Source organism: Artemia sp. Qi Xiang Cuo, chromosome 4, assembly GCF_049724085.1.
Source record: "Artemia sp. Qi Xiang Cuo chromosome 4, ASM4972408v1, whole genome shotgun sequence".
In the NCBI taxonomy this organism is placed as follows: Eukaryota; Metazoa; Arthropoda; class Branchiopoda; order Anostraca; family Artemiidae; genus Artemia; species Artemia sp. Qi Xiang Cuo.
Window position 1 is genome coordinate 72,848,654 of NC_142797.1, and position 16,580 is coordinate 72,865,233.

Consider the following 16,580-nt stretch of genomic DNA (forward strand, 5'->3'; position numbering starts at 1 on the left):
TTCAATTATGTATTTTTAATTGCCGCCTATATACCCCTACAAAAAGATGCTTCTAAGAAAAAGTTGGACGATCTTGCAGTTAATGGTAGGGAGGGGTCAAAATTTCCTAAAGTAGATTTTAATTGTTTAAATGGTCAATTTCCAGTCACATTAAAAGGAGTAGATATTTTTGAGCGGGCTAATGCACATTTAAAGATTGGTGTTACGGTGTTGCAATATGAAACAGAGTTTGAGGAGGGTCAGCGTTCTGATAAAAAAGGTGTATTATTTCCAGTGCGGGCTCCGTCCATTGAGTCAGTGGAGCATTGGGTTTGGCTTCTATACACGTCACGCACAGAGCCTGATTCAATAGGACAGTTTGATCCAATTACAGATATTAGTAGCGTTTTAAGTGAGGGTAAAAATCGGAATGTATGTTATTACTGTCCATCATGCCTGTCCAGATTGAGGACTGATTAAAAGCTAAAGCATCCCACGAGACACTGTAAACTTCATGGATACCAGGCTGTGGAAACGGTAAGCGGTGATAGAGCGATCTTACGTTTTAAGAATTTCCAGTACACACTCCTGAAGAGTATAAAGATCGCTTTGGAGAGCGAAGTGAGACTCACAGACGTGTACGATTCGTCAAATCCAAATCGTGTTAAAACACATGAAGCCATAGGGGTCTCTTACCCTCATACGCTACGAGATTCTAGTAATACCATGCAAGTGTCGGAGGTAGTTGAGTCGTTGGAAGGGGGTGAAGACTGCATGCGCTCGGCATTGACCAGTCTAACCAAAACAGCAAAGGGTGCAGTTTCTCGCCTTCATTACACAAACTATCCTATGCTCCTATCACCAGATGACAGATTAGCCATTAAAAATAGTAAAATATGTTGGGTTTGCAAAAGGTGAATTTGATGATGGTGTTGGGAATGGGGGAAAGAGGAAGATCATCGACCATGATCATTTGTGGCAGGAAATTACATCGGGAGGGAGTAACTTTATAGGGGTTGCACACCAATCGTGCAATTTAATCGTTAGACAGCAAAATTTCGTACCGTTTTTTATACACAATTCCAATTACCACTTAAAGTTTATTTTACCGCATTGTCCCGTATTGACAAGGGGGGAATTGTAGATAACACATGGATAGATGGTTCTTTTTCATATAATATCATACCCAAATCATCGGAGAAGCTACTGCTGCTAGAATTCTTGTGGAAAACAGTTGACATGGGCAACACGTGCCTGAATAAAATCCGTTTTTTAGACTCTTTCAGCTTCTTCCCAAAGTCCTTCTCGCCTTCATTACACAAACTATCCTATGCTCCTCTCACCAGATGACAGATTAGCCATTAAAAATCGTAAAATATGTTGGGTTTGCAAGGGTGAATTTGATGATGGTGTTGGGAATGGGGGAAAGAGGAAGGGGATTGACCACGATCATTTGTGGCAGGAAATTACATCGGGAGGGAGTAACTTTATAGGGGTTGCACATCAATCATGCAATTTAATCGTTAGACAGCAAAATTTCGTACCGGTTTTTATACACAATTCCAATTACCACTTAAAGTTTATTTTACCGGCATTGGCCCGCATTGACAAGGGGGGAATTGTAGATAACACATGGATAGATGGTTTTTTTCATATAATATCATACCCAATTCATCGGAGAAGCTACTGCTGCTAGAATTCTTGTGGAAAACAGTTGACATGGGCAACACGTGCCTGAATAAAATCCGTTTTTTAGACTCTTTCAGCTTCTTCCCAAAGTCCTTAAATCAATTGATTCAGGTACAGAAAATTCGACAATTTTGATAGCTTCCCCCTCCTTAAACAGCGCTTCCCCGATGATGAAATGTATGATTTATGAACGTGTAAGGGCATATATGTGTATGATTACTACAACTCTGCCTCGAGGCTAGATAAGGTTTCATTACCGCCCATTGAAGCATTATACAATTCTCTTACTGAGTGAGTGCACCACTAGCAACTATGAATTTGCTAAGAGGGTTTGGGCAAAGGGCGGTTGTAAAAATGGGTGGGATTATTGTGAACTGTACTTGGCCAGTGGCGTACTCACTCTTCTGGATGCAAAAATACGGATAAAATCTATGGGGAATTTGGGTTAGATTTAGGGTATTATTTTCCCACTCCTCATCTGGTGATGGACTTGACACTTAAAATCAGCAAAGAAGAAATAGATCTGATCACCAATTTGGATCAGCATCTTTTTCTAGAGAGATCAATGAGGGGTGGGTGTGTTTTTCAGGGGGATCGTATCATGAAAACTGATCTGACCGGACAGCACACCGATGAAAAGTCAGACGCAGTTTTTTGGATATGAATTCCCTTTATTCATTGGCAATGTCTCACTACTGTTTGCCGTGTGGGAATTACAAATGGCTTAACAATCCATGTGCTTCGAATTTCCCCAACATTGCTCCCGTTGAGGAAAATACGGCACAGGGATAGTTTTTTTTTAAAGTGACGGTGAAATACTCACGGAAATCCATGACTCGGTAAAAGACTTTGTTTTCCCGTGCATAAATAGGCCAGTGGGTACGGACTCTCTAAGCCCCTACAATTTATCTTTAGTAGAAGATGGGAATATGCACTGGGTGCCTTCAAAACAAAAACTTATTGCCGACCTCAACCCGAAACAGAATATCGTTGTACATCACGTGCATTTGAAATGGATGGTGTCCAATGGCTTCAAAGTCACAACGATTCATAGAGCCCTCCAATTTGATCAAAAGCCTTACATGAAAATGTTTATTGACACCTTTGTCGGTAAACATTCACAAGCGAAAACGAAGGTTGAGAAGGAAATCTGTAAACTCATATTAAACTCAGCCTTCAGTAAAATATGCGAAAGCGTACAAAACAGAAGTCGATGTGACATTATAACCAATCCCAAAGATTGTGCTCGAATCATTGCGGATCCAAACTTCTCATCGTTCACAATCATAGACTCTGATATGGTGCTCTTACATCGTAATAAAAGAATCATTGTTTTAAATAAAATATTGCAAGCGGGACTGCAATAATAGAAATATCTAAATTACTCATGTTGTCATTTTATTATAATGTATTCAAGGTAAAATCACTGGTGGAAGTACAATTTCAAGTGCATTATGGGGAAACTGACTCGCCCCTATCAAAAGTTAAATCCGAAAATTTGTTAAATGATTGTGAAAATGGCAAATAAATTATCTCACAAATAGACTACACCAACGGGAATGAATCCTTCTACCCAGAGCTAGCGAAACACCAGGCCCCAAATCAATTGTTAATGTTAAAATCTGAAACGGGAAGTGATCTGATATCCAGTGGTGTTTTTCCTGGGCCGAAGGTATACTGTGCAGAAATGCACAACAAGGATATCAAACAAGTTTGCAAGGGGGTACCTAGACACTTTGTAAAAAATAATTTCGACATGAGTGTCTATCGAAACTGTGTGGAACGTAGTTTAGTCCCAAGAGCGAAAGTCATGGCGATTCGCTCTTTACAATTTAAAAACTACAGAGTTAGAGTTGAGAAAAACGCCAAGTCAGCCAATCAGAAAAAGTTTATGTATTTGAAGATGGTGTGAAGGTACTACCACACGGTCACTATTTAATCTCAGACCGAGTTGAATGTTTAGAGTATAGAAAACAAATCGGTCTGAAAAAAATAACTTAAATTCATTCAAAGTGAAAGGTGGGTGGTGTGTGTTTTAAATTCTGTTTTCTTTTTTTCAAACAATTTTTAATATATTTGCAAGGCAGAGCAGATACTTCTTCATAATTTCCACCATTTAGAGTTATTTAATGCCCCCCTCCGGCTCGGCCCGGCCCGGCCCTCAGCGCTTTTCGGCCGCCGCAGTTGCCGCCCTTGCTTTCGGCTGCCGCAGCGGCAGCCCCCGAGGGGTGGGGGGACCCCATTTCAAATTACAAAATGTTGTAAATAAAAAATGTGATATTATTTTAAGTGTATTGTTTAATAAATATTGTATTTTTTGTTATAAATAAATAAATAAAAAAAGTGTATTTATTAAAGGTATTTTTTTTCTGGTGCTTATTTAAAATAAATCTTGTATTTTTGTTATAAATAAATAAATTAAAAAAAGTGTATTTTTCTTGTTTAATGTGCTTATTTCTTGTTTAATGTATTATTTGTAAAGTGCTACTACTTTTATGTTAATAATAAAAGAAAATATGATTCTTTATTGATTTTTTTCTTCTTCTCATTATTCTTGAACAGAGTAGTACTAATAAGGAAATTATTTAGTCATTAGACATCTATAGTCTACAGTTAGTTGTAGGTGAACTGTTGAAGGGAACAGCAATTTGCATCAATTTAAAACACTAATCAGATCGTTTCTGTGTGGTCCATCAATATAAGGCAAAGTGACGCTCTTAACTAAAATAATTAAAAATTTTGATTCAATAATTGTGGAACAGCCGAAAAAAATCTACTATTGTTACAGTATTTGGCAGGAGTCATACGATAAAATAAAAGCAATTGTCATATCGGGTGTGCAGATACTATTGATATAGGGGCTCGATGTTTTCAATATTATTGAACCAATCTGTTGGTTGATTATTAACGAATTAGCTGAATCTATTGAACAATGATCCCAGGGAATGCTACAACTGTTCACTGTTCGTTCTCATCATGAACAGATTTCCGTTACTCTGGTTCTACAAAATCTCTTTCATCAGAGCAAATGTATGCGAACACTTGCTTTGAACTGCACCTACTATATCATCAAAAGAGTTGTTTGTGATTCTAGCTCGCTAATAACTCTCAGTAAACAAATATATCCCAGCGACCCAAAATTTCTACTTTCAGTGAACAATCAGGCAACTAATAAAGCCTATGGCTACATCCTATTGGATATCAATCAAAATACAACCGAGGATCTGCGTGTAGTCACAGATATTTTTGAAAATGAAATTACAGTATATCTCCCCGTGAACAGTTAAATAGGCTCTTAGTTGCCATCATGACACTGAAGAAACTACAGGAAAATAGACATTTATTTTCCGTTCTAAGCACTTCAAAACCCCCACTTAGGAAAGCCATACTCAAACATGATATTGACAATAATTTCATTAATCTAATATCTGAACTTTGTTTAAATTTAACCGAGGGCAATGTTCAACTGCCAGAAGTAATTAAGCAACAGGCAAAGCAACATTGTTGCATTGTGCGTACATTGGCCTGTAAAAAGAAAGGAAAGAATTTTAAAAGGAAACGTCTTCTTCAAGCGGGCAGTAGCTTTTTCACACTTTTACTGCCAATAATTACAGGACTTGTAAACAGTTTTTTCTAGATGGCTAGACCCAATAAATTGACTCCAATAGAACTCGCTCTCTCACCCGTGGAACGCTTTGAGGACAATCTGAGTAAATTCATTGACAATGAGAATATTGAGGATGATAAAAACTGCTTTTACTTCAAGATGCACTTTACCGATTGGAAAAATTTAAGACCAACCGTGTAAGAGCTATTGTCATTAATCACAAAAAAAGGATCATCTCCACAGGATTCTTCTGCTATCACTGCTGGAACACATTTAAGGAAGGAGGAATTTAATTCAATAGTGTCGAGGATTGGAAATATAATGCCACGCTCATATCGTGAACAAAGTAAACGACTCATAAAATATCTCATGGAAAGTGGTCAAGATCATATTCAAGTTGGTAGCAATGGGAAAGGGATTATAATTCAGGGCAAGAACTATAATCTACTTGATTTAATCTATGATATGATTACAAATCGTAAAGGGCTATTATCATTTGACACTCATCTATACAACTCTCTAAATATATTAAACTTTCCCAAAAGTCTTTTTTGCATTAAGCAAATTCTAAAAAAATTAAATGAACATATTCCCTCATCGTCAACACCATTAAAACATGAACAAGAAGAAGACGAAAAAGAAGAAGAAGGTTTTAAATCAATCCTGGAAAATACTAGAACACCTAGTGGAAACATTGATTTGACACTGAGGAGAAGGATGAGCACACCACCACCAACCACTAGTATACAAAAGGGTAGTGGACGTTACACAACGTGTTTACGTTCAAAATGGTTGAAGTTCTGAAACGTGCTTATGAAAATATTGGTGAAGTGGAAAGTTTAAGTTCCCCCACCACTCTTTTCAAAGTCACCGGTGTTCGCACCAAAGGTGTACAAGACTATCTAGAAAATGAATCAAGTTAGACTCTGCTTCGGAACAATACGATCCGTGCCTTTCACTATCTAAAAACTAAAGCTCTTTCCCCCTTAGATACAATACAAGTCGATCTCTTAAATCTTGATAACACTCAAAGTCGTTAAAATACACCGTACAAGTACATTCTACTTGCAATCAGTGTTTATAATCGCTATGCATTTGCCATCCCATTGCGGTCAAAGAGAGGTGTTGAAGTTGCTCAGGCTATAGAAAGTATTCTCGAACAGGATTCGTATAAAACAATTCAAACGGCTCACGGTAGTGAATTTGTTAATCCCCATGTTAAAAAAGTACTAATGAAATATAATACACTGCTCTATCATAGTCATAGTCCCATAAAGGCTGCATTGGCCGAACGATTGATAAGAACTATTCGACTTTTAATTTCAAGATATTGTACATTGAAAAATACACCTGCTTTTATTCATGATTGAGATAAAATCATGTTGATTTATAATCAACGACCCCATCGATAATTGTCCAATTCAACCCCAACGGAAGTTCATCATCTGATCATGATACAATTGATACTTTTCTTAAACAATATTCCAATGAAACGATTGTGAAGAAAAAAATTCAATATTGGTGATACTGTTCGAATTAATAGAACAACTAATGTTTTTGAAAAGGGCAATTAATTGTGGTCAACTGAACTTTTTAAAGTGGCAAAAATCCTAGACACCAAACCCATAACATATCGTCTGCGAGATACCAAAGATAAACAGATTTTCAGCGGCTTTTATGACAATGAACTACAAAAAGTTAAAAATAATATTGAAATCTATCAAGTTGAAAAGATATTAAAGACTCTTACTCGCAGGGGTAAGAAACAGTTACTTGTTCGGTTGCTAGGATACAACTCTGATTTTGATTCTTGGATCGGTGTTGAAGATATTGACAATGCCCAATGATTTTTATGTAATATTTGTGTCCAACGTCTCCGATCCTCTCTACAATGACTTGAATAAAACTCCCCCGCCATCAAATTGGACGATGGAAAGTATGAAGTGGCTCTTGTCGACTGCATTCTCAAAAATACCTATGGTATCCTGAGAAAGGATCGTGTGTATGAGATAAAAGTTATACCATTCGATTGGTCACTGTTTGTCGAGTATGAATGGGTTTAAGCATTGAAATCTAGTGACTATCCGGATTTTACATTGAGATATAAAGAATATGGAACTATGACGGATTTGTGTCGTTCAATCAATAGAAAAATCTCAAATCGTAGGAATTCTTTCCATTTTAATTATTCAAGGAACACGATAGGATTTGCATTACCTTACCTGTTGACACTGAAGTAATTAATCACAATGATAATCTGCGAGATTTTCTTGGCTTTAAACAGAATATGATCAATGGGAAAAACGCAGGCACTTTTAGCGGGATGGATCAAGTTATTTTTGCTGATTATCCACCTGGTTTCGCCTCAGGCTCTTGCATATTTCTTTATGCATCCTTTGTGGAAACATCGAGAGTCGGTAATTCAAATTTCCCCCTCCTAATTGTTCTTGCACGAAAAACAACCCATGAACATGTTCATCACTATAATATAAAGAATCTTCAGTATGTTCCTGTAAACACTTCGTATTTGGAACTCTGTTAGTTACACTAAGAAGTGAATTGGGTGATCCTCTAGCAATAACAAAAGGCTTAGATGTGATTACATTTCATTTTCGAGCCATCATCTTCGACACCGACTAAAATGAACAATAGAAGAATTCCATTTGTCTGTCCTGATATCAATTGCTATGTTAGTGCTCTGAGTCCACGTCAAATAGGTGATGGATTGGACTATTACAAGGAACGTACTGCAAAATCTGGCTATGGTCTTGGTAGCTGGTTTGCTGGGCTATTTCGTTCTTGCACTACCCCTTTCCAAAAAATATCTTGTACCTGCTGCATCAAATTTTGCTGCCTCAACACTACAGGACTGGGGGTCGGGTAAAAATTTCAACGAGAGTGTTAAGGAAAATATTAGATCTTCAGCAAGAGCCGTTGGTGAGCAATTAAAATCTCAGCAAAATGGGAAGGGATTAAAAAGGATGAGTGGGCCTCATTCACTCATCAGTCTCTACCCAGGCGGGAAGCGAAGGACACCAACAAGGACTTTGAGGAATAAAACAAAGAAGACCAATAAGAAGAAAAAGAAAAAGATTGTTAGATCAAAGAAGGATTTCTTCTCTTAAGATGACTTATCTCCCCCACAAAGAATCGCATCCATCAATCAGTTCCTCATTGAATCTGTTCAATGCTGAAAATGTTGATGTCAGTGTCAAGTATGGCTACTATGAACAATTTCATCCTCAACAACCCCTCTAGGAAAATATACACTTTCAGATATTTTCCAATGAGGACTAGTTTATTGATTTGTCTTCAAAATGTATTGATTTAAATGTTGCGGTAAAGGAAAAGTCAGAGAATACTACTCCAAATACTGCCGATGGTCCGTCCTATGAAAACTGTATTCTAAAAAACCTGTTAACCAAATTAATGTATTTATTAATGGAACATTGGTGAGCACTGGCAATAATTTATCCAACTATGCAAGCTACATAAAATTTATGATGATGACACCAAAGGCATATAAGGAGTTGAGAGGACACTCATTGGGCTATGAATATCGATAAGGTGTTGATACTGACGGTGAGTTAACTAGTACAGTGACCCAGGAGTATCATTTAGTTGGAAAATTAAATCATGGGATATTCAATATATCCCAATGGTTACCCAACAATGTCAAGATTGACATAAAGTTGCAACTAGCACCATCGAATTTCATTTTGAGGAAACCAATTTCTGCAGAACCTGGTGCAAATGTCATTATCACCTACGCAATTCTTCATGTTCGAAAACAACAGGTTGCGAGTTCTGCTGCATTGGTGGTGGAAAAGCTAAGAGCCAGTGGTAACATTAAATTTCTTGTGCCCCATACGATCACCAATCAACGTCACATTGCCGCCGGCTCTCGCAGTTATACCGATTCATCATTTATCAATTGAGAAATCCCATCAAAACTTGCTTTGGCATTTGTGAAGAGTGCCATTGCCATTGGATTCTGGACTGCATCCACCCATGATTTTAATTTTTTGGTCTATCTAGCCTTGTGTGCAAAGTGAATGGTATTCCACTGTACACTTTATCATTTGATAAAAATCCATAGAACTCTGTATGAGTTGACCATGCAATCCCTAGATCATGATTCACAACTATTTGAAAATGGAATAACCGATTCAATGTTTTCAAAAATTCATGGTGTAATTGTTTTGGACCTGTCTGGCACCCAGGATATGAGCACAGTACGAACGGTGAATGTACGTTTGGAGTGCAGATTTTCCGATGCTTTGAATGAGAGTATCACGCTAATATCATTGAGTCAATTTGAAACCTATTGGGAAATCACACCCGACGGCAGTGTTCTACTAGACGTAGCACCATGAACACTTGCCAAATAATCAACGTATTTAATATGGATTTATAAATGTCCCAGCACAAGTCATATTGCATACCATCAGACTTCATTGAAAAAATTCCAACTGTTAACAATACCCTAATCATTGTTAATAGCAGTCCATCGACTTTGAAGACAGGTCATTGGCTATGCATCTTTCAAACAGCGAAGAATATTGAATTTTTTGATCCTCTTGGCCTATCATATAAATTCTACACTCCACACATCAGCAACTTTATTGAGAGCAGCAGGAAAACTATTATTCAAAATCAAAGGAGAGTAAAGGATTTAACGACTAAGAAATGCGGCTTTCATGCACACTCTTTTTCATGTTCAGATGTCGTGGCTATACCTGCAAGCAGTATCTCAACATTTACGTTGAGATACTGTTCCTTACGTTCCTTGATTGAACGACTTTCTAGTTGAAAATATGCTTTCAAGTGTGTTTAATATTGATTTTAGTGCCCTACGAATAAAATGTTCTGAAAATGTATGTGAAATTGTTTATTAATAAGAAATAATGTATATAAATGATAAAAAACAACTTTTCTACTCTTTAGATTTCATCTACTACTACGTATAGTTATTTGTCGAGAACGACTAATGCAGGTAGATTATCTGAATTCACAGTATACTGATCCTGATGTGCTGCAATGTCAAGGTCACATTTTCTACAATAGAAAATACATGTCTTCTTTGTATAGTCAATGATACTATTCTCATTCATTTTGTAGAATTCGTATGTTTCAATTTGCTTATTTGAAGCAATGTCACAAACAGTGTCCTCAAGTGGCGAATCACATTCCGTCATAGCCAAATAAAAATCAGTAGGTTTATAATCATATTAGCCATTGTCTTCACCACGATGATGTAGAAACAAAATTCTTTTGTTGCTGCAACAGTCGAATCGCAAACCAGGCTCCTCCTCCCAAAACAATCTAAAGCCACGACGATACCTATCTCATAGCAATAAACTAAAATCACGCTTAGGATTCTTTCCAATCATACCAGGATATGTATTCTCCACTGATTATATTTATCATAGTGGCAATTAGAGCATAGGTGTCCTCTAAGATGAGAGTCACACACCCCTTCAAGACAGGAATTACAACCTTTAATTAGTAAAGCATATCTTCTATGCAATTTACACGGGTTGCATAATCTGCACTTTTCATCATACTCATCGATCATTGTACAATTCTCACATGATGACCAGCTGCCCTGTGTATACATACATAGTGGACATGTACGGAACATTTTTTCATGTGTTCACACTCTCACCGCCAAAATGAAACTGAGCTACTATCAACAAATTGAGTGAGATAGAGAGAGAGAGGGGTAAATCATCCTTGAACAGCATCTTTCTCATGGAAAAAGTCTTAAATTTCTAAGCTAGCGTGCGTGTTTAAAAGCAAATCCACAATATCGGTTTGCTGTGTCGTGATTAATATGTCAATAAATTGTGTAAATGCCTTTGGACCATGACGTGAAAGCTTAATGCAATAGTCTAATGATAGAGAATCAGTTTTCATTATATCGATAAGCATTCCCTGAGAAAATATCTTCCTTTGAATGGATAATTCCAGAAAATCATTATCTAGAATCAAACGTTTTTCCATAAACACAAGATTCCCCATGGTTTTCTCTTTCTCAAATCTATCCATTTTTTAGAGTCATACAACTCTCACAACCAACTTCAGACTAACCAGAATTCTTTTTCTACTCTAAAAATATACGCTAGCCTACTATAGAAAGAAAAATATCTTCGATTTAGAAACAATTTTATTGAGTATAATTACAACAATAACAATCACTGATTCAATTTATTTTCGTCAATATATTTCACTATTGCATCTAATGCAGTTTGAAATCTATTTATATGCACAATGTTCAGTTTCGCTGCAAAGCATAATTGCTCCTCTAGTTTAAATTTGCTCAAAGATATCACGTATCTAGCATACTTACCTTCCCATTCAAAGGCTTAGTCTACATCCTCGTGTTATTTCCACAACCACGTTTGGTACTCTCGCCCTTTTATCATTGCTGCTACCTGCTCCACCATCAAGCTCCAAAAGTGTAAATGTACCTCTCATTTTCTTTACTAATATCGTCTCAAATAAACTATTCTCTCTCTACATTCAATTCTCTTTCTAATATGAACTACAATGAAAATTACTCCTTATATTTGAATCCAATTACTAATCAAGTTACTGTGTATGGAGTAGCCACCGCTCTCTTTGATTGGACCCAAAAAATGGGTGTTGCCTCAGAAACCCGTGTGGTAAGGCATGTACCGTCTGTAGTAATAGGTGACTGCCCCTGGTAAGGTGTGTAGGTGTGAAACTGCACACATATCCATACCTCAGGCTTGTAGGTTTCCTTGTAGGGTTGAAACCTTTATATAGATCACTACTCCCATTCTTTTGATTTATTATTGACATTAAAATTCCGTTTTTTAAAGTTTCGATTACTATTGAGCCGTATCGCTTTTTTTATTGTTTTTCTTTAATACGTACATGAGGGGTCTCTCCCTAGTCAATATCTCGCTCTTTACGCTAAAGTTCGAATTTTGTTCGAATCACAAATCCATGAATCACGGAATAGATAGCTCTTTTGAAAGTACTAAAAAAACTTTAGCGTAAAGAGCGAGGTATTGACTTTGGGGCGAACCCCCTCATATACGTAATAATTTCTGTTCGTTTTAAGTTTTAATGTTGCTCTTTACTTTCAGTTGAAAAAACTTTATTTTTTTAAATTTCTGATCGTTTTTTAAACAATGATGAGAAATCCGACTCCCCCTTCATAGAAATTTCCCTTCCCCCTCAGAAACATCCTCCACGGAAAAATCCTCCTGCGTAACCCCCTCCTCCGAAACCCCCTCCACCATAAAAATCACTCCTGAAAACGTCTCTATACTTCCCAATAACCAATGCTGTAAGTAAATAACAGGTAAAGTTCATAATTTGCAGCCCTTCCTCCGGGAACTGTGGGGACCATGTCACCCTCAAAGACATATTTATTAAATTTTCGACTATGCTGAACAAAATAGCTAAAAGAGCGTGGGAGGGGGCTAAGTTGCCCTCCAATTTTATGCGTCACTTGAAAAGGACAGTGGAACTTTTAGTTTCCGTTTGAATGAGCCCTCTCACGATATTCTAGGACTACTGGATCGATACAATCATACTTGGGTAAAAAAGACAAAAAAAAAAACAAAAAAAAAATATAAACACGCATCTGTGATCTTTCTTCTGGTAAAAATAGAGAATTCCACAATTTGATAGATAGGAGATTGAAACTTCTTCAATCGGGTTCTCTGTTGTAGTATTTAGAACTTCATGACTGTATATGTGTCTTTTTCATTAAGTTATATTGAAATAACTGAGTTTTTGAACTGAAATTAAGGAGCGACGTTAAAACTTAAGACGAACAGCAATTGTTATGTATATGAGGGGGTTTCCCTCCTCAATGCCTCGCTCTTTACACTAGAGTTTGAATTTTTGTTCCAATTACTCAAGAGGGACTCATGAGATACAAGGGCCGTTTAATTTGAATTATAATCTTTTTCTAAAAGTTTAAAAAACGCTATTGTAAAGAGCGAGGTATTGAGAAGGGGTTAACACCCCTCAGATTCGTAATAATTGCTTTTCGTTTTAAGTTTTAATGTTGCTCCTTGCTTTCAGTTGAAAAAAAACTATCCGGGAAATCCAGCTCCCTCTCCATGAAAAGGTCCTTTCCCACGAAAAATTTCTCTGTGGAAAGATCCATCCGTATAACCTCCCCTTCCCCGCCAACAATCCCCCCACCCCCGAAAAGTATACGTATACTTCCAAATAGACAACACTATTTGTAAACGATTGGTGAAGTTAATATCTTGTACCCCTTCCCTCAGGAATGTAGGGGGAGAGAGTAAAATCACCCTCAAACGCAAAGTTATTAAATCTTTTGACTATGCTAAACAAAATGGCCACCTCAAAGTTTTGATCGGAAATCATTGGGAAAAAATGGGCGTGGGAGGTGGGCTAGTTACCCTCCAATCTTTAATTTCCGTTCGAATGAGCAATTTCCTAATATTCTAGGGTTATTGGTTTGATGCGATCACCCCTAGGGAAAAGAAAAAAAACACACATCCGTGATGTTACTTCTGGCAAAAATAAAAAAATCCACTTTTTTGCCGATGAGGGGTTAAAACTTATACGATATGGTTCTTGGATACGTTGAATCTGAGGGTGATTTTTATAAAGATTCCTTAAATTTTAAGGGGGTGATTCCCCCCTTTTTAAAGGATCAGGCGTATTTTCTCAGGCACGTAGCCTTTGATCAGTAACACTAAACTTAATTAATATTATATATTTGGAAGCAGCATAATAAGCAAATTCTTTTGATATGTTTATTAATGTCAAATTCTGTTTTATTTAATTTCGATTACTATTGAGCCACATCACTCCTTACTTACAGTCCGTTATTTTTCCTGTCTGGATCCTCCAAGAAACTAACCCTTTTTTTACAACACATTTAAAGATATTTGTATGATATACCCACTACCACTTAAGAAGTGAAGTTAAGTTAATCCTAATAAAATATATATGAGTATGATAAAAATATAATACTTTAGAATAAAATTTGGGCTATATATTTGCACATTAGGGGGGGGGGGGGGTAAAGTACAGTTGGTCTGCATGCAAAATGTATTAGCTATAACTATTCCATATATGAAGAAGTAAGAACTGTTTTCTGACTTCAAATACTTTACCCCAGCCCCTAATGTGCAAATATATAGCCTAAACTATATATTTCCCGTTTATTCCTTTTCTCACGCTAAGGTGAAGAAACTAGCGAAATAAACCGGTTTACAGTGCGTCAATATATGAACAGCTTGAGCAGTAGTGGATATATCATACAAGTACCCTTTAAAAATCTAATAAGTCAGATTTTAAATCGAAATTGGATTGTATGATTTAGTTTTAAATCTATATAATTAGCAAAAAAATATTGTCTTCAAAACTATCGTTCGGATTTTCTGAAAAAGTAAAGTTCATTAAGCGTGTAACTTTCATTGAAATACATGTGCTGCTTGTATTATTTTTGGCTAAACTAATTTTGGCAGTCCTTAGAGACACTGCCTTTGAAAAACATATTTTAAGCAGTTCAAAGAAGGGAGGGAAATTTCTTCTGCAAAATTTTGAGATTTGCAAAGATAGGGACACTACTTCGAAATAATTGTTAATTTTCAGGGAGGAAGAGGGGTAAATTAGATAATATTAAATAGCCTAAAAATACATTTGGCGGACAAAGTTAAGTATTGGCAATCAAAATCCTTAAATTTGTCCTTATACCCGCCGCCTTTGAAAACATTTTTTAGACAGGACAAAAATGGAAGAGAAATGCCCACTTGAAATTTTTAACTACGCAGGTACATCTCTCAGAAGTAATTTTTATTTGGGGTAATTGTTATGTTTCATCCCTTCCTAAATAATTAATCATGTCAGATTAACAGCAAAGAAAAAGAATAGTCAAAATAAATTTGCCAGACTGATTTAAAGAAATATTAGCGATCAAATTATGATAATTTGGCACCCCCTCTCTATCAAAATAAATTTTTACAGCCATTACAACAGGTAATGGGTAATAGGGAGGGGTGTTCGGATTTTCGACTTATTAAACTTGTTGATATAAAGTTCGATGATTTGAAACATTTATTGATATTTTTTGCATAATTGGCATATTTATGTTCATTTGAATCCCCCCTAAAAAATAAATCTCACATACATGCCTGTCTAAAAATTCCAGGATTTAGTTTTAAAATATTGACTAGAATACTCGGTAAATAAAAAGGAAGAATATATCTATGCCCTTGAGTGGATCTCTTGAACCAAATTAAAAAATTCCTTAAAAGGAAAAATCGTGATGACTTAGGCAAACCGAAATTGATTAAAGAATCTTAGGGCCTACACATCTTTTTATCCGATTAGGATCTCGTTATACAGAACGAGAAATTTGTATTACAAAAAACTGTAAACCAGGAAAAAACTGCGACAAATTGATACCTAGCGTTGTTGTTGTTCCAGCACGCCAAATGGATGTGGCATGTTGAAATACTGAAAGTTGTTATTTGCCTGTGTTTTATTTTAGTCTCATTTACGTTTTGTTTATTAAAGACGTAGTTACTTCTGGAATTTTATTGTATCAAGCATACAACCGCCATATCTATAGCAATAACCCAATGCATTTGATTAGCTTAAAAAATACCAAACTTGTGAAAGTAAAACAAAATCGGCCTAAAATTGACTACACTCACGATTGTCTTCCTCGATCTAAAGTGTTTGCATCTAGGGCTTTGTCAAAGTCTGTCCTATTAAAATCCAAACATCCATTATCTCCAAAGGCACCCCATTCAGTGTTAACTAAACACTGCTTAGGATCATCTGAGTCCCCATCCCAGAGTTCTATATTCTCTAGCTTCTCAACGTAGCAAGTATTTGTACCGGTACCTAGATATACATAAAAGTTGAATTATGGGGTAAGTTAAAAAAATTATAACGATAAAGATAATAAACAAATATATTTCTTTTCTCTTCGAATTAGCTTCAAAAGTTTTTCTTCTTTTTTTGAGCACTGAAAACGGCTTGGCTTGCCGATATTTCCTTGCCGAAATATCTGTTTTTGTTATTATCGCTTCTTTTCTATTTATTGGCTGACTTTACCATAATTTTTTCTTGGCAATTTAATTTTATTGTTCATATATAATTTTTCCTGTTTGTTATAATTTTTTTTAATTTATTCATTGTTATAATTCATGTATCATTTATTCATTGTAATTTCTGTTTGCAAGAGGTTTAATTTTTTCAATTATTATTTTCATAATTTTCGTAGTTTTCATGTGTTTCCTGGTCTTTTCCATGTTGACATCCCATCTCCAGT